The following is a 20208-nucleotide window of genomic DNA, read 5'->3' on the forward strand; positions in this document are numbered from 1 at the left end:
CTAATAAGGACATACTGCATGGCACAGGGAACTCTACTTAATGCACTGTGGTGACCTGAATGGAAAGGAACTGCAAAAGGGAGGGGATATATGTATATGTATGGCAGACTCATTCTGCTGAACAGGAAAAACTAACACGACAGTGTAAAGCAACTCTATCCCAATAAAAATTAATTTAAGAAAAAGAAGGTTAAGATTCTCTGAAAGTGCTGAACACTGAGAGAAGAGGGGAGTCCATGTGGAATAAAGCTGGTCGCCTGCAGAGGCCTGCCAAGTCTTCCTTGCAGACAGTAGGCCTCACCAGAGGTTTATAAAACCAACCATGTGAAATTTTTCCATTAACAGAAGTCATTTCAAGCGTCACCGCCATAGAAGAGACATAGTAGGACAAACTAAAAAGTTCCAAAGCATTAGCTTTTGCTTTTGACTGCTGAGAGGTTTCTGCTTTGTGTCCTCAGATGGGGACAACAGGCGCTGAGGAGATCTCTGCAGTTCTTTTCGTTTAGAAGCTTGCTGGTAAGGACTTACCGGTCCCTTCCAAGAGGGCCTCTAGGCTGTTGCTTCCCCTTCAGTGGGAATTGTTCCTGGAGGGCCACAGTCCTGGAGAGATGAGGCCAACAGGATGGGGGGCACCAACATCTCTATTGAGAGGGAAGAAAAGAAAGACAACTTACCCGAGGAAAAGCTGAAACAGCTCCCCTGAAGAGTCAACATTTATAAACTTCATGCAACTTCACAGCTGCCCTAAAAGAGCCACACCTCTATCCACAGTGGCTACCAAGCTCCCTTTCATCTCTCATTTGGGCTGAGTGCTGTGCTGAGATGGGGGCATAGAGAAATAAGATGCGACCCCTGCCTCCGACAACTTGATATCCTCATGAGTGAAAAGTGAAAGTCACTCAGTCGTGCCCGACTCTTTGCAACCCCATGGACTGTAGCCCGCCAGGCTCCTCTGTCCATGTGATTCTCCAAGCAAGATACACTGGAGTATATTGAACCGGGATTGAACCCAGGTCTTCCACATTGAACACAGATTCTTTACTGTCTGAGCCACCAGGGAAGCCGTCACGAGTGAGAATGCCTTAAAGTATGAATTGCACTGTCACCATCCAGGATACACCTTCCCAGGTGGCTCAGTGGTAAAGAATCTGCCTGTCAACGTAGGAGATGCAGGTTCCATCTCTGGGTCAGGAAGATCCCCTGGAGGAGGAAACAGCAACCCACTCCAGTATTCTTGCCTGGGACATCCCATGGACAGAGGAGCCTGGCAGGTCACAGTTCATGGGATCACAAAGAGTCAGACACGACTGAGCACACACACTCAATCCAGGATATACTGGGTTTTTGTCTGCATAAACTAAAGGCAAGATGCACACCTCTCTTCGTTCCACTGTCAATGAGAACGATAAACCTCAGAGAAACAAAAGGTTACTTGAGAAACTAGCTCCACGTCCTGCATTTTACTTGCTGAGGTGGCTGTCTCAAATTCTTGTTCCCTGGTAGCGAGTGTCCTTCTCCCTAGATGCCCAGTCCCTGTATGGACTTGATCAGATCCCAAAGCTGAGGCTGACACCACAGGATTCCCTCCCTTCCCCAGCCAGTCAGCCTCCCAGGAAGGAGACACTCCCTGTCCCTTTGGCCACAGAACACACAGCCATACCTTTGATCAGAAAGGCCAGCAGCCGGCGAGTGCAAATGGCACCCCCATCAGCACCACCATTCAGACAGCGCTGTCTTCACGAATTAAATATGACACATCACAATGATTCCGAGGCTCAGACAGACCTCACTGCCTGACAGACTGGGTCAACCGACTTCCCAGCCTGTTTCAGACACCCAAACAAATTAACACATGTTCCGTGGTGATACAAAATTGCGTTTCTGGGTGTGAGCGTGTATTTCAAAGCCTCTGTGCAAGCGCACGATTGTCAATTAAATATTTATCAAACTCCCGCTGACCTACGAGAGGTAAGCATCATCCACTGGCTCTCAGAGCATCAGTATCAGCTGTTTTTAAAAGGCAGCTTCTCTTCTTGGTCAGTGGAACCTATTTAAACCTCAGTGAAGAGCCCTCACTATCTTTTGTACTGGATCCATCTACCAGGCTGAATGAGGCTTTTAGAACCAGCAAGAACCAGATGGCCCTCCAAGAGCATTTCTGAATGTTTGGATCTGAGTCATTTGTATGCGGATGTCTTCACAAAATAGCAATCTGGGTAACAGGCTCCAGGCTGAGTCCAGCTTTCCAGACAGCCCATCTTTGCCCACAATTGAGAAGACAAGCACAATATTGTAGGGTACCACAAAAATATTGCAGCGTTTCTTTATATGTGTAGCATCAAATACAGGAAGAGTCCCCATCAGGCTGTCACGACAATGCTAGTTCGCCACAACAACATCCCTTCCTGATAATTTTTCTTTTTCCCATTGCACCTATGATTTCTCCCCTGGCTCAGGCATAAAGCCAACTTTGTAAATCAGCCAGCAGAGGGCACCTCAAAACTGGTGCAGTAATCCAAATCACCGCAAATTCAGAGCTGAAAAAGATGTTAGACTAATCAAAATGGGCTCCGGCTTTATGATGTGCTGGGAGCTCCCAGGCAGAAAGAGGAGAGCCGGGGAGGGAAGAGATGGAGCCAGAAATGTATTAGTTGATGGACCTGCTCATCTGAGGAAGAGGGAAGGCTTCAGAGAGAGTCCAGTATCAGGAATCCAAGGGGAGGGGTAAGCCTAGTTCAAAAGTGGGAAATGATCAAAATGAAGGGGGTCAACCCAGCACCGCAAACTTCTCAGCATTTTCCCTAGAGAAGAGAAAACTTACTTTTCATAAACACCTGTACATGGATATTTATAGAAGCTCTATTTATAGCCACCCCAAACTGGGAACCATCCCAATGTCCTTCTCCCAGTGAATGTATAAACCAAATGTGGTATGTCCATACAGTGAAAAACCACTCAGCAATTTTAAAAAGACAAGTTACTGATATATACAACAATATGCATGCTAAGTCGCTTTCAGTCATGCCCGACTCTTTGCAGCCCCATGGACTGTAGCCCACCAGGCTCCTCTGTCCATGGGATTCTCCAGGCAAGAATACTGGAAAGGGTAGCCATTCCCTTCTCCAGGGGATCGTCCCAACCCAGGGTTCAAACCCACATTTCTTATGTCTCCTGCATTGGCAAGCAGGTTCTTTACCACAAGTGCCACCTGGGAAGCCCTACAACAATATGGACAAACCTTAAAGGTTGTTCTTTCACGGAGTGAAAGAAACCATTCTCAAGAAAAAGTTCCATTAGCATGATTCCATTTGTAAGACATGAACATCTCAGCATTGCCAGGGGCTGGGGAGGGGGGGGCGGAGGAGGGGATGACTACAAAGTAAACAGCACAAAACAATTTTATGCAGTTGATATAACTGCTCTGTCCTGCTTTTGGTGATGAGTACGTGAATGTATACATGTGTTAAAATGCATGAAACTGTACAAGCAAGTCAGTTTCACTGTAGGTTAATTAAAAAATAAAAAAAATTTAAAGGAAAAAACTGAACCATAAAAGAAAATCAAAGGGCTAGAACTCGAGGGGCAGGACAAGATGTACAGATAAAGAGTGAGATCTAGGGACCTTCCTGGTGGACCAGTGGTTAAGACTCCAGGCTTCCACTGCAGGGGGTGTGGGTTTTATCCCTAGTAGGGGAGCCAAGATCCTGCGTGCCACACCATGTGGCCAAAAAAAATCTGTTTTAAAGAGTGAGATCTAGTAATGTCTAGGTCCTTATCTAGAATGTCGGTAAAGCACAGAGGGCCAGAGCAGAGTTGATCCCTGAGGACAGGCTGCTGGGGACCAGGTTCCCACTGCCGATAGGTTGAGGTGGGGTTTCCGCTGAACACCAGCAACTTAAGCAGAAGGGAGCAGAGGAGCCAACTGGACCCACAAGGTGCTGACTGAGCACAGAGGCTGCCACTCAATGTTCCTGCAGCCCCAGGGGCTCACCCTTAGGAGCCCACATCCATGGCAATGCAGAGCCACCCCAAGTCACTGCCCCACCCCACTCGCTGGTAAGGAGACTCACTGACTGTGGGCAGAGGTTTAGCTGAAAGGGCCAGTGATGGACAAAAGCTAGACAGATCTGATCTAACCCCCAATACACAGATAAGAAACCTGAAAGAGCAAAGCAACCGGAGTTTCCCAAGATCACACAGCTGGTGAGCATCCCCGGGGGTCCTGGACCCCAGTCCTGGACTCTCTTCCATCACCCACTGCATGACTCCCTCATCAGACCTCTAACCTGGGATGGCATTTCTTCTCATCTGCCCTGGGTAAGTGAGACCACGTTTTCCATTTAAAAGAGAGCAAAACACAGGTGGCTCCATAGCTTTTCATGACATGTGAAAAAACTCACTACCTCCTTGAGTTTCTTTATTTGTTGCCGTTACATTTATTCTTTTTTTCAGATGAAATATTCACTACCTCCTGTGTCTTGAGTTCTCTTTCAGGCTTCTCTGACCCATGCCACTAAATCCAATGATTTGACTGGATGATTAAAAAGACAAAGTTCTTACCTATCAAATCACCTCTTATGTCCTGGCCACATTTTTCATTTCCATCAAGTATTGGAGACCTCAGAAGAGGGACGACTATCACAGTTCCCTTGGACTGAATGTTATGAAAGAAAAGCTTTGGTGGAAGAAGTTGAGGTCAAGGTTACTGGCCCAGCTCTGCTAATAACTGGATGTGAGATTTTAGGTATGACACTTCCTTTCTTGAGACTAGACTTCCTCCTCTATAAAGTGAGCTGGTTAGAATGGAAAATTATTAAGATGCTTTCCAATCCTATAAAGTTATTTATCATGTGTAGTCTCTGTGTGTGTGTGTCTGCCCAGTGGTGTTGGACTCTTTTCAACACCATAGACTGTAGCCAGCCAGGGTCCTCTGTCCATGGACTTCCCAGGCAAGAATACTGCAGTGGCTTCCCATTTCCTCCTCCAGGGGATCTTCCCACCCCAAAGACAGAATCCACATCTCTTGCGTCTCCTGCATTGGCAGGTGGATTCTTTACCTGTGTGCCTCCTGGGAAGCCATTTAGTCTTAAGAGTAGACAGCAAATAACTAAACTGATATACAAAAGAACAGATACATTTCAATAATTCAATAAATGCTTTTTGTAAGCCTATTGTCTTTTCAGGCTACACATTAGCCGGGAGGTATTTAACAACATATAAGAAATGATAACTGCCTTTAAGGACATACAATCTCATGGATCAAAACAAAAGTCCAGGTTTAAAGGAGCCACTGTTTCACTTGTCCTCATGTGGGTCATTTGTTTAACCTCTCTGAACCTATTCCTTCATCTGTAAATTGTGAATAATAATGGCTCCTTCTAGGAGTGAAAAATAAATGAGAGTATATTATGTTTTATTATTAAGTCATTTATATTACTGTCCGGCCCTCTCGAAACAGCATTTTTCTTTCTTACCCCATACTCTTTTTGCAAGTAACCTTCATTTTTAATCTCCTCATCGCTCAAAATTGAATTTTCTATTAATGCTTTGAGATGCAACTCAAAGTCCATTTTTTTTCGCAGAGATGTATCTGCCTACTCCAGCCAACACAAATCTCCCTTGTCTCTGGTTTTCTGTCGCCTTTTGAAAAACACCAATGTGGTCTTTTCTGTTGCTGCATGATTGACTTGGGTGTCTGTAGCTTAAATTCTCCTAAACTCCAGCTTGGGCTTCCCTGGTGGCTCAGATGGTAAAGAATCCACTTGCAATGCAGGAGACCTGGGTTCAATCCCTGAGTTGGGAAAATCCTTGCAGGAGGGCATGGCAGCCCACTCCAGGATTCTTGCCTGGAGAATCCCCATGGACAGAGGAGCCTGGCAGGCTACAGTCCAAAGGGGTCACACAGAGTCAGACGTGACTGAGCGACTAAGCACACAAACTCCAGCCTACGTTACCAGCTGCCTCCAGTGACTTCAAACTCTACATGTTTGAAGTAGACCCATAATCTTTTCAAAGACCTTGCTTCTCTTCATGGGTTCATTTCAGTTCATAGTTTCTCAGTTGCTTATGCTAGATACATAAGTATTTATGTTTCATCTCCATCACAGCCTCCTCCTATCCATCCCATTAATTCCAACTCTCGTGCATCTCACATCATCCTTTCTCATCTCCATTGTCTCAGCCTTCCTGGAGCCGCTCTTGACTAGATTAATGCAACAGCGGAGGGAAGTATCAACATCACCCAGCAAGCTTTTCAAAATACCCCTATTAACGTTTCCATCGGCCCATACAGTATCTGAAATTTTAGTTGAGGGAAAAGACAGAAGACTAAGGGAAAAGCTAGGCTTGAGTCTCCTGCAAAAGTTTCCAGGTTATTCTGATACATTGCTCATCACTGATAAGAACCACTGTTTTAACCTTTCTCCTCCAATCCCTTCCCCCTCTACTCCCCTATACAGTCCATGGAACTCTCCACGCCAGAATACTGGAGTGGGTAGCCTTTCCCTTCTGCAGGGGATCTTCCCAACCCAGGGATCAAACCCAGGTCTCCCACATTGCAGGCAGATTCTTTACCAGCTGAGCCACAAGGGAAGCCCTCTCTCCTGCCCAAATTATTTGTCAAAACCTCCAATCATCATGGCTCCTCACTGCCTTTCAGAAACAAGAGATCAAATAAACAAGAGAGTCTTTCGCCTGGCTTTCACGTTCTAGTTCCAGGCTACTTTCCTGACCAGGATTCCCCCACTCCTTCCATGCCCCATGCGTTCCAGCCAAAATAAACTCGACCTTGTTCCTCTAGACTTACCATGCCCTTTCACACCCCAGGTCTTGATTCATGCTGCCCCATCTTCTTGGGATTCTCTTCTGTTCCCACCTCACTATCCTTGCCTGGGAAAATTCCACGTGACTTTCAATGTTCAGACCTAAGCCATCTCTTCCACAAAGTCGTGACCAATTTTCACCCTCTTCCAGGCAGAATTAGTTCTTCCCTTCTCTATATTCCATCTCGGTCTATCCACAGTGCTCACCCACTGAGTAACAGCTCAGGAAGGCCACCTTTCTGGACTCTCTCTGAAAGGATATAAGTACCTCCCCTGGTCCTCTTAGTAACTGTTTACACCTGTTTTATACTTACACCCTATTCTGTTCCATGTGTTGGGCGGGGGGGCTGGTGGTTCATAACCTGTTCATCTAATATTACAGACCATGAACTCCTCAAAGATAAGACGCCATCCTATCCTTTTTTGATCCCCAGCACAAGCAAGAGTATGGAATTTTACCAGGTGCTAAACAAATATTACTTCAGTCAAGATCCAGATTGGAGGGTCCTCCATGGTGATCTAATGGCTAAGACTCTGAGCTCCCAATGCAGGGGGCCCTGGTTCAATCCCTGGTCAGGGAACTATTTCCCACAGGCTGCAGCTAAGGCTCTGCATGCCAGCTAGGGCCCAGCGCAGCCAGATAAATAAAAATATTTAAAAATAAAAGATCCAGATTGGATATCGATCCTTCAGTAAGCATTTGCAGGCTCTAAGAAGTAGCAGTGCCTTCCTTCTGCCACCACAGCATGCCGTCAATACCACCTTCTATTGTTATTTACGAGTCCATAGCCTTACCTAAGACAATGAGCGTATCGGGGTGGGAACCATGTCTCTGTCTGACCTGTGACATGTTGTACAGTGCCCAACAAATAGCTGTACCCACCAAGCTTCTGGAATAACTGAACCGAATTTACTGGCATTTCTTTCCAGGTGATAAGCTCTTCAAAGACCCTCACTGCATCTTTTATTATCCCTCTCACAATTTCAATATCTCCTCCAGTCCTGGGTTGAGAGCAAACATTCAGCAAAATATTTGTCCACTGACGCATTCTTCTTGAATATTCCTGAATAAATTGAGGCTTGCTTGAGAGGGTGCAGTGTCCCTACTGGTTGTGTTTCCAAGAAAGGAGGAAATCAGTCTTGCAGTGACCATCTCCTAACTCTAATTGTCATCCTGTATACATCCTGGTATTTCATCATGGTTCATCTTATCACTAGAAAGGTCACATCTGTCACTTTGCAATTCCCAGCTTATTTCCCTGGTCCAATACCAACCACTTCCCTTCTCTCCAGTTGTCCCAATGTGTTCATCAGAATGGAATGCACCATATTAACTTCAACCAGGAGTGAAAATAATGCCTTCCGATGTGATAAATTCTAGTCCAACAAGGCTGAGGGTGGGATCACTGTTCAACGTATTCATAATATAGAGGCCAACTGGATAATGAAAAACATTCTTTTATCCACAACTGAACATTTTTGGAGTTTTGTTTTTAAAAACTAAAACATCGCAATATTTATTGAGGTTTGACAGAAAACAGCAAAATTCTGTAAAGCAATTATCCTTCAGTGAAAAATAAATTAAAAAAACAAACAAAACAAAAACAAAAAAATAAACTCAATATCTCACTATTATTAAAACAATAAAGACACTGCACAGTATGTTTTATTTTAGGTAGTACAAATAACCATGCTTTTAAAAAGCACTAATGTGATAAAAGTTCTTTCTCTACTGTTTAACACAAACATGGCCCTACAAGTTTATAAATTGCCCAACCATTCTCGAATGCCTAGGCACAACTTAGCTAACACCATCATTCAAAACATTAAATTAGGAACTGAACAACCAGTGAGGAAATAGTTTCTTTGGAAGTTGGGAAGCTATATTACTTGAGTTAAATAAAAAGAACAAACTCAACATTGATCATAGCACATCAACTGAGAGGAGAGATGCCAAGCAAGGCTGCCACCATCATACATGACTATAGCAGAGATGTCAAAAAAGTTTAGAGTTTCTTCCAGATAGGTCTACGAATGAAATTACTTGGAAACAGAAAGTAATAACTGTGACATGGGATACCAGTGAACTTTAATCCACATTTTATCACCGTATTTAAACATCCCCAGAGTCATGCCTATTTTTAAAGTCTATGATCTAGGATAGATAATTTTCTTTCTGCAGTGAGATCATTTGTGTTATTAGCTGCAATGCAGTATTTTAAGACTCCATCAAGAAGAATGAAAGGAAATCAGAAATTGAGGCAACAGTGTAGACCAGTCTTGTAAAATATGACATTAGAAAAAAGATCGCTCTGGACTTGAATGACTCTGACTGATTATCCATACAACTGAAATTCACTGGTATAAGATGGAGTGATCTTGCATATCCAAAATGACTAGTCCTAACTAGTCTTAACCTTCGTTAAGGTCACCATGCTTCAGACTTGAGTTGTCATTTCAGATCATTTCTCATTTGCAGGAAGTGAAAAGAAATAAACATTTTGAGAAGTTTCAACATTTTTAGCATTATTCACCCTAATGTCCACTGGTCCTACTTTGTTAACACTTTATGTGCAAAGAAAGCTCAAAATTACTCTAGATGTCTCAAACAGTTGATTCTCTCTATCAGGAAATTGATTCCTGAAACCAACTAAGTGCATCATATTGAAACAAATTTTCCTTTTGATTGTGAGCTTCTTAGCACAGTCTACATCAAGGATCCCACCAACCACCCCAGAGCAGCCACTGAATTCCTCTACCATCTCAAGCATAACCTTGAAAAGTGATGCATGCTGCCATAAGTCCCTGCACTGAGAAGCTGAGGTCTTTGTCTTGTGATTCAGCACAAAGTTTTTTGTAGCCCTGGACAAGCCAAAGCTCTCTTTGGTCCTCAGTGCTTCCTTATGCATATTGTGTGTGTGGCAGGGGGGGGTGGCAGGGGGACAGTACAAAACTCTTCCAAAGTATGAAGATGTATTAGATTGTGGCAGTCAAATGACTTTAGCTTTTTCGGAAAACATTTTGCAGCAGTAACGGTAACCTGTTTCCTCCAAGCGGTGGGAAAATTTTTCTGTGAGTTCTTGATTTCTGTTTGGGTGACCCACAAGGATCATGGCACTGGTGATTCCTGTTGGGTTTTAGTTCTACTTTGCAAGTGGCTGGGGCAAGGGTGGAACATGAAAACCCAAAGGGATGGGGACTATCAAAAGGGACTGAAGGGTAGAGAGGCATTACAAAATTGCTCCCTTTTTGAAGAAAGGCTGATCTCAGATTCCTTTTTATTTTTATTTTATTTTTTTTATTTCTAAAAAAGAATTTTATTAAAAAAGCACAAATGCAAAGAAATGAACAGAGGAAAATTTATGCGTCGAACCTGGACTGGTCACTTATGATAATATACATGCTACAATTCCATTCTCCCCAATCATTTTAATCATTTAATCTCCCCAGATTCCTTTTTAATTCATTTTATTGAAGTATATAGTTGATTTCCAATGTTAAGTTAATTTCTGCTGTACAGCAAAGTGATTCAGTTATGCATATGTATATGGGCTTCCCTGGTAGCTCAATGGTGAAGAATCCGCCTGCAATGCGGGAGAGACCTGGGTTCGATTCCTGGGTCAGGAAGGTCCCCTGGAGAAAGCAGTAGTAACCCACTCCAGTATTCTTGCCTGGGAAATCCCATGAACAGAGGAGCCTGGCGAACTACAGTCCATGGGGTTGCAAAGAGTCAGATATGACTGAGCAACAAACACTTTCATTTTTTTTTCATTTTCATATATATATACATACATATATATATACACACATAGACATATACACATAAATATATATATATACATATATATACATATATTCACACATACATCCTTTTCATATTCTTTTCCATTATGGTCTATCACAGGACATTGAATACAGTTCCCTATTTAGCTTCCTTTCTAATACCCTCCCACAAACTTTCTTGCTGGCAGTTCTGGGGCAGGCATTTCCATCCTTCCAGACTGACACTTACAGAAGTGAGTTCAGGAGGAATTGTCTCCAAATCACCTCTTCCACAGAATTTCACATTAAATAAACATGGGGAAAAAATCCAACCCCGTGGTAATGTTCTCTTAGAACATTCTTGGGAGTTTTATGCTGTCCTTAAAACACCAACTGTCAAGATAATGGTTTTTCAAGGAAATCCAAAACATCCACAGCCAGCCTAGCAAGTTTATATAAATGGAAGAGTGTCTTCATGTCCCCCAGCTAAAAAAATAAATCTGGGGAGAAAATAGAGCTTCATCGAAGCATCATTCCTTATCGATGAAATCCTCATTTTCCAGATTTGCTTATTTTAAAATCCAACTCCTTGAACACATAACACCACATCCAAGTGCTACCTCTTTGCTATTTTAACAAACCATTACGAGCTTTCTGTTTGCTTCCCAAAATATCACAAGAACAGTTTGTTGTGCTGGTTCATTAGCAAAACGAAGACGTTCTTCAGTGTTAATGTGTGTCACATTTCTTAGGAGGACTAGGAACCCTACACTGCAAAGGAAGTTAAATGAGCATTTTCTCTCTACAGGCCTTATACAGTTAAGTAGAGGAAGGTGTGCTATTTATTTAAAAGTGGGGCAGGGCTTTCCTGGTGGCTCAGTGGTAAAGAAACCGCTTGCCAATGCAGGAGAGGCGGGTTCAATCCCTGGTCTGGAAGACCCCACATGTAACGCAGCAACTAAGCCCATGCACCACAACTACTGGGCCTTCGCTCCAGAGCCCAGGAGCTGCAACTACTGAGCCCATGTGCCACAAATACTGAAGCCCTAAGGCCCCAGAGCCCATGCTCTGCAACACGAGAAGCCGCTGCAACAAGACGCTGGTGCACTGCAGCTAGAGAGTGGCCCCCGCTTGCCCCAACAAGAGAAAAGTGTGTGCAGCAATGAAAGACACAGCACAGCCAAAAATTAAAAGGTGTGTGCTGGGGCGTGGTAAAGGGGAAGGCAGCTCCACTTTGTGCTCTCAACTTGGAGGGAAGAAAACTCTGAAAAGGTTTACAAAGTGATGAACCCTGCAAGATGTGTCAACTACTGAACGGTAGTGTCTCAATGGAGTATATGCTTCTGGAAAGGAAACTGTTTCAATGAATGAGGGGGTTGTAGGTGAGTTTCATATTTTGGACCATATGCTGCCATTTTAGAGGTTATTTCAAATCAGTGGGCAGGCATATGGGTGAAGAGAAGCAGCAGCAGCTACATACTACTTTAGCTGCCATATACACACACCTGTGACCCTTGGCTTGATTCTCGTTAAGCTGTTCTAACATGCCAAAGATAATATTTTTCCCCTTTAGTTTGTAAGGATATTTGTATTTTAGGACCCGGGAGATTTAAGGCACAGATAGTATTTTGACCACATTGTGTTCAATATGAGAAGTGGGGTTTCTATTTTTGAGAAAAGCCCAGCTTGGGTCTTCTGCGTGATCTGGAAGTTTAACATCAACTGGAGCAACGACAGACTATTGTGTGAAATATTTGGATTAATGGCTGAACTTGAACCTGTGCCTTTAAAATATCTGGAGATTGACCTCGGCCACAAGCTTTGCTGTTCCTTTTAAGTTGATCCAGCAGGAATTAGCTATCTGCAGGGGGCACAGGCTGAGAGATGTGGTGCCCTCCAAGTCTGTTCTCCCATGGGGGTGAGCATTCCTCCCAGCTCCCTGGAGAACCACGCAGTGCTGCAGTGCCAAAGGGACTGGTTTGGACAACTTCAGTCATGGAGACCCTGAGCCTTTCATAAGCTTCTTTGTCTTTGGTATTTTCAAGCGGAAATGCGAGCCAACCTTGCGATACTTGTCATTTTCCCTTCATTTCCCCATTTACCAAAGAAGAATTGGTCACAAGTTGGAGCTCTCCATTTCTTTCTGTCCAAAATGCTCTGAACAAGTTAGCAACACCAGTTTCCCAGGACACAAAGGCGCTGGCAACATGTGTTTAAAATTTGACTTTGGAATCAACCCCAAGTGGACTGCTCCTTGGAAAAGATATGCTTTATCACAGATAAATTCTCCTTGTTCACAATTCCTGGCCTGGAGTTGCTGTAGGTTCATGTAGATGTGTGCTGGAAATTAAACAGTGCGCTACCAGGGTGGCCGCAATTAAATTCAGACTTGCATTCAAACCATGGCTTGCGCTGCATTTCTTGGAGAAGTTAGATTTCTATAGACATTTCAGAATGTCTCTTCACAAAAGAAGGAGGCAGGATGGCTGGGCCCAAGTCCCCTAAATCAAGGCAATGAAAATGGGCAGGAAGAGAATGTATTTGCAGGGTGCCAAAGTAGCTGTTCATAAGAGTGAAGGTCTCATACTTCCAATTTAGGGTGTTTTCTTATGGAACCCAGAAGGTATTCTACTCTGACATTCACATGCAGACTACAATCATTATTTGGAAAAGAAAGAAATCATGAGCTCATACTGAACATCAACCCAACAGCATGTGTCATAAAATGGAATGGCTCCTCAAAAGAAAGAACAACCTCTTCTGCATGCAGATATACTCCCTTTGGACTTAAAATAGATTTTGGAATTGAAGTGCTGAATCGTAGCAAATTCTGACAACAGTCAGGAGTCCTGGGCTCATGCCAGAAGTTAGATGGTTTGAGGGGAAAAAAAATCAACTTAGAATAACTTTATTCTAGATAATTATAGATAGTATAGTATTTAGAAGGGAAAAAAAACTATGGAGAACTAATATAGGTATGTGATTTTTCTAAGCTAAAATAAAGTCAAATGTGTTTTTTAGCAAAATTTTGTGAAAATGGAATTCAGATTTAATCTGCCTTCTGATTTCTTCTACATGGAATCCGTTTTCATCACTTTTATTTATTTGAAGAAATACAAATTATAGGAAGCTAAAATCCCTGGGAAAAAGTCCCAGGATTTTCATGCTATGTCAAATGCCCATTTGAAATACTTTGCTGAAAATCTATTTTGAGAGTGTGACTTTGTAACCTTTGACAGCTTTGCAAGTTATCAGAGGAGTTGGCCCAACTAGAAGGCAATCACTTGGGCATAAATATCACCCAAAAGAATAGCTATGGTTAGTTTAGGTGCAAAACAGCATAACCCCAAGATTTATAGCCATACAAATGATAGTCAAAAACCAGTTTTTGTAATCTACATTGGAAAAGTTACTATGTACATTTCACATGCAAGCTTAAAAGACAATCACCAATTCAGGCTGAACTGATTTCAGCATCTGAGTAAATCCCAAACAGCAGATCTGGCCTGGTTTAAAATGTCCATCCAGTTGTGGAGCCAAAAAAAAAAAAAATAAACACATGGAACGCCTGACAGAGACATGAGCCTTGTCTCATGATTTTTTAAAACTGAAAATGCAGCCGGAAACACACACAACCATAGAAGTCCTTATGAAGAAACTGCCTTTAGCATCTAGGCTGGAGCAAATGAGCTCCGAAGACCCCCGCCCCTCACTCTTCCACCAGAACCCCCCATTCTTGCTGTATTTCCTAATTTTGTGGACCAAATTGCTAAGCTGTTTCTTAAAACAGTGTGCAAAAGAAATAGCTACCCTCTGCTACTCTACGGACTCTTTACAATTTTTTCCCTCCTGGACACAGGCCACTAGTAAGGAAAAGACTCAGGAAAGAAAAAAAAGCAGAGCAGTGAAAGCAAAGAAACAATAGACAACGGTGGCTTTGGCAAAGCCTTCCCTCAACCCTCTTTCTGCTCCTGCTGTGACTCTTGCTTTCAAGAGTAAGGGCGGCTGCCATCGGATGCAGGGACAATGCACGGAGGAATACAAGGCAGGGGGGAAAAAAGGAAATCAGACGAATTCAGAGCTAAGATGGCAGGGCTCTCACCTTTTCTTGGTTTGCGTGTGCGTCTGTTTGTGAATACTCTGGATGGAGACATCCTGCCGAGAAGAAATTAAAAAAAGGGTGTCTGCATTGTTGGATGATTCTGAAGCCTTCTACATTTGTACATGCATTTTAGAACTATCTGCAGGGGTATACTTGCTGTCAGCCATCTCTCTCCCACCCCACCCCCATCCTCTTTCTATGTCCTGCGGGCTCCATCGCACCTCTGTTAGCAAAAAGACTTTCTGCCCTTGTAAGTGAGAGTGTGCATTCCTTAGTGTTTGAATCAAGACCCACATCTGCATGCAGTTCTAATCTGAGGAGCCCACAATGGTTAGTAAGCCTATCAATTAGTCAGCAATAGCAGAGACCCTCATTGCCTCTGAAGGAACAAAGGTAGCAAGACAAGCAAATACTCCAGCATCAGGATCTTGCTGGATCCTGGGAAATTGCTGGCTATGAATAACAGCACCTTTCCCTGTTTAACTCTCAAATCCATGTAACATGACAGGATATTAATGTATCCAGCTGCATAATTAGGCATAGAGTTTCTAAAGGCATACATGTTTCTTTGACACAACTGGGAATAAAATGTATTAAGCTGAACTAAAAGGAAATACCCGATTACAAATAAGAGTTTATGACACATTTGATCCATGCTCCATTTCAATGAACTGCTACTAGAACTTAACTCTGTGGTAAAGGTCTTTGTCCATTTTAGTGCCTTTTATGAAATAAACCAATAAAATAATGATGAAAGGAGGAGAAGGAAGTATTCAGCCATGAAAAAGTATATAAGAAGACTAATTCTTCTCCACAATAGATGAAACTGTTCTGGTTGAAATTAAAATCTGGATTGTGTTTAACATTGGGTGGGTTTCTTTTGGAGCGTGTATATGTGTGTGTACATGTGTGTGCGTGAGTATATTTTTTCTAATTGCACATCTTGTGAATATCAGCTTAAATTGGATGTATCCTGCTAACCATCTGAAACAATACAAAGAATTCTTTTCTCTCATTTTGCAGAAACCTCAAAAGAAAACTAATCTTTGGAAAAGCAAGGCTTTGCCTTTCAGTTTTCAAGGCCATCAAAATATTGTTAACTTGAATATACATGAGAAAAGAGGGAGGAATAAGTAAAAGTTACTCACTTTTGCATAGGGATCATTGCAAAGGGAGTGGTGTACTTTGTTTCTGATGTGATCTGTGATTTTACTCTTCTTTTCTTGCCCATAAAAAGCTGCATTTCTTTCCTCAGCACTTGCTGTTAGAATTGAAATTATTTTCCAATAAGGTATGGGAGCTATCATGAAGGTTAATATATTTTCCTAACTCTGTAAATAAGATAGAAAGTCTCACCTGAAGACATACATTTACAGCCACACTGTGACAGGGGCTTCAGGATTCCACCTGATTTTCCTGTGCTATGTATCCCTCTTCTTAGGACTATCACTCTAAAGAGCCATTTCTGTTTTTCTTTCTTCCTGGACAAAATTATTTCAACAATCATGTTACCCCCTTTTAACCTGGGAGGAGACTACAGAAGCTGAGAAATTTGGAGATAACACTCAAACAGAAAACCCCACTGAACTGCAAGGACAGGATGAAGAATCTAGCAAGCTCTGGAAACGAGGAGAGGTGGTAGAAATCAGGAGAAAGCAGGTCCCCATCAAGATACAGCAGAGGTAGCGAGGGAGGCTCATGAACCACCACCACCCCCTCCAACACACACACACACACACACACATCAAACCTTGTCACTTAAGACAGAAAAAAAAAAATCCTAACCATGTCGAGAGAGGGGAAGGGAAATGGTGCTAAATAGCTGGAGAGGTGACCCACCGTCCTGTTTGCTCCTTGGCTCTTGCCGAAGGGAGTAACAGCCACAGCAGTGACAACGGAGTTGAAATGTGCCAAGTGCAACCTCTGCCCCGTGCTCTCTGCCTCCCCAAAAGGCAAGAAAAGCATGGCTGGGACAGAGCACAACAGAAGGAGCAGGAACCGGCAGCGAGTCACGGACTCCATCAGCACCGGCTGGCCTCTGAAAGCCCTGCGTCGGGGGTCCCGTGCACAGGCAGCGAAGCAGCAGAGACAATGGCAAATCAAAACCCTGGCAGGGCTTCTGGGATCATTTAATCTCTCACTCCAGCATCTAGACGGGGACAGCAAGGAACACAGGCGACAGCTCCTTCACACCAAGGCGCGAGCATATGCCTGCCTCTCTGAGGATATATTTTTAGACACAATATCGGGGTAAAGCAGTCTGTGCACTCAGCGGCAGTATTCACATCCGAACGTGGGAGCAGCCTCTTTCTCTCTCTCAGAGGAGCTGAAGATCAGAGGAAGCAGCCCACGCTTCTCACCACGCCAAAGGTCAGTGAAGAGGACCCCGAACCGAAATCCATTGTCTCTGCACTCAGACCATGAAACACATTTTCAAGATGTGCTCCAGAACGAGGTCACGCCGTGTGGCCATTTGCTCACTTCATATCTTTCCACGGATGCCTTATTCTACCATCCAAAAGTACAACCAGGAGCAGCATTCGCACCTTGAGAAATACCACGTCTGAATGCCACAAACTGAGGCTGAAAAAATATTTGGCAGGACATGTATTATGAGTAACATGTCCTAAACTTCAAAACTTCTCCAAACAATGTTTATTAAAAGCAAGCAGGAAGACAAGTGATGTCTTCTGTCATGTTGACGTGCTTTGAATCTGAGTGTTCCTCCCGTTCACGTCAAGCTTCAAACATTTAAAATAATAAACAGGAGAGAAAAATAGCCCAGCTCATTAAAGCATAAGCAAGAAAGCAAGGAGACCAGCTCAGCCTTTACAAACAAATCAGACATAATCTGATATGCTTTTGTTTGACCCTGAGAATTTTTCGTTCACACAGAGGATTAAAATATTTTAAAAGATTCCTTATTAAATATGTATGTGGACATAGCTGTACATGTATAAAATTCCCAAGTTAATTTAAATTTATGGGGGAAATTCAAGGGATTGAAGGTCCTATGACCCCAAAAGAAAATAACCCTAAAAAACAATCTCTAACCACATAACCAGTCTCTGAAGTTTCACTCACCACAAAAATGAGATGGTTGCAGTGGTGATGAATGAAAATAATGTTTCACAACCACAATATTCCAAATAAAAGTACTTAAAACAAAGAGCAAAATGTCCACTTCCTTATTTTTGAGTCAAAATTTGTTTCTGTCAGAATTGGTATTTTTGGTAAATGTCATATATATGGTATCTATAAAAGGGAGGTACAAAATGGATTTTTGCCAACTCTACAAATAAGCAACCTGAGTGTTGGTTTTCCTTTAAGAGTAGAAACAGTTTATAATTTCACGTTGTAAATCTCACAAGGGCTGACAAAGAAAGAATTCACGTCAGACCAAAAGGCTGCTTTCGGTCAGTTTCCTGCAGCATTCTTCCAACAGATTTGGACCAAAACGAATACAGAATCCTAAGCTGAACCATCCATCACGTTTTCCTAGTCTTGCAATTAATGACACTGCAATCAGATCGATAGGATGTAATAAGAAAACAGCTTTGTATTTCTATACCTATTAATTCGCTGAGTAACTCCAGCAGTAAAACGTGACTTGAAAGGAAAAACACTCAAGAAAAACGAATTCTCTTAGCATACTGAGCAAGGACTCCCCGACCCAAAACTGAACACTGATGTTTCTACCTTCCAACCAGGGTTGCTAGCATCCAAAATTAGTCTACGTGGTCAGAAGCAAGCTTAGTCTTTTTTCTAAAGAGTCTCTGCAATACTCTCACAAGGCCACGGGCTGGTCTAGTTAAATTGGTCGTTTTGCAGAGTTTTAGAACAAACATCCTTGAAATGCAAGATAGAGGCAGGGCAGCCATCGCTCTCTGCTTCTTAGTCTAACCAAACTGCTAAATTTGTGGTCCTAGTTTTCAAGGGCATTCTGTAGAAAGGAATTAGGCTTAGGAACAGGGCGACAGGGAAAGAACGATGAGAATGCTAATGATGGTCGGCATTATTAATCCCAAATCCCAAATCATCGCCTTGGTTGGAGACAATGTGAACAGCACCAGACAGGAATAAAACATGGTATCTGATCCTCTCTGATTATCACCGCAGACATAGGAATCAAGTATGAGTTCTCTGTGGGAAGGAGGCAAAGAAAGCCTGTCCTAATATGTTCTCCAGATTCACGTGCATGTCTACATCACAGGGTTACTAGGGGTGAGCAGTGACTCCCTGAACTCAGGAGCGGAGAGTGAAATCATAGTTCCCAGGGCCTGGGGGTCAGGGAAATGGGAAGGGGTGAGTCAAAGGGTACAAAAGCCTCTAGTTATAAGAAAGTTAAGTTCTGAGGATCTAATCTGCAAAATGGTAACTACAGTCAACAGTACTGTACTGCATGCTGGAAATTTGTTAAGAGAGTAAACCTAATTGGTCTAACAGACAAAATGGTAAATATGTAAGGTGATGGATATGTTAATTAGCTTGACTATGGTAACCACTTTATAATGTATGGATATATCAAATCATCACATTGAGCACCTTAAATACATACAATTTTTATTTGTCAGTTCAGTCAGTTCAGTCGCTCAGTCGTGTTCAACTCTTTGCAACCCCATGAATCGCAGCATGCCAGGCCTCCCTGTCCATCACCAACTCCTGGAATTTACACAAACTCATGTCCACAGATTCAGTGGTGCCACCCAGCCATCTCATCCTCTGTCGTCCCCTTCTCCTCCTGCCCCCAATCCCTCCCAGCATCAGAGTCTTTTCCAATGAGTCAACTTGACGCATGAGGTGGCCAAAGTATCGGAGTTTCAGCCTTAGCATCAGTCCTTCCAATGAACACCCAGGATCGATCTCCTTTAGAATGGACTGGTTGGATCTCCTTGCAATCCAAGGGACTCTCAAGAGTCTTCTCCAGCACCACAGTTCAAAAGCATCAATTCTTCGGCACTCAGCTTTCTTCACAGTCCAACTCTCACATCCATACATGACCACTGGAAAAACCATAGCCTTGACTAGGCGGACCTTTGTTGGCAAAGTAATGTCTTTGCTTTTTAATATGCTATCTAGGTTGGTCATAACTTTCCTTCCAAGGAGTAAGTGTCTTTTAATTTCATGGCTGCAATCACCATCTGCAGTGATTTGTCAGTTATACCTCAATAAACCAGGGGGGGCGGGGGCACAGGAGGCAGCAGGAGGAGAGCAGAAATCAGTGACTTCAGTCCTAAGAAGTAGACTCTACAGAATAAAGGTTACTATGGCATTGAATCAACCACTGGTGTCGTGAAAGGAGCATAGGTTTTGTTGCCAGACAAACCAGAGTTTGAATCTCAGTTGTATCATAGTAAGCATCTCTGAACCTTGGATTTGTATTGGTACAACAGAGATCCTACCGCTTACCTCCAGGGCTGCTATGAAGTTGAATGAGATAATGTACCTAATGGCACAGACTAGCTAACTCTTTCTCCTCCCAGTTCTCAGACTGCTGCATGTAAAACAGCAATAAAAATGTAA

The 20208-nt window shown here is 42.9% G+C and overlaps 1 long non-coding RNA gene across 1 annotated transcript in view; it reads right to left on the reverse strand.

The window, feature by feature from the left end:
* The window catches only part of LOC129554452 (uncharacterized), a 215094-nt gene that overhangs the window by 129811 nt on the left and 65075 nt on the right, over positions 1-20208 (reverse strand). Inside the window, exon 2 of the long non-coding RNA XR_008685602.2 lies at positions 529-641. This is a non-coding gene — a long non-coding RNA (uncharacterized LOC129554452). The remainder of the gene's footprint in view (positions 1-528; positions 642-20208) is intronic.

The sequence above is a fragment of the Moschus berezovskii genome, chromosome 14, assembly GCF_049115385.1.
Source record: "Moschus berezovskii isolate FMDL1 chromosome 14, NW_MosBer_1.0, whole genome shotgun sequence".
NCBI lineage: Eukaryota > Metazoa > Chordata > Mammalia > Artiodactyla > Moschidae > Moschus > Moschus berezovskii.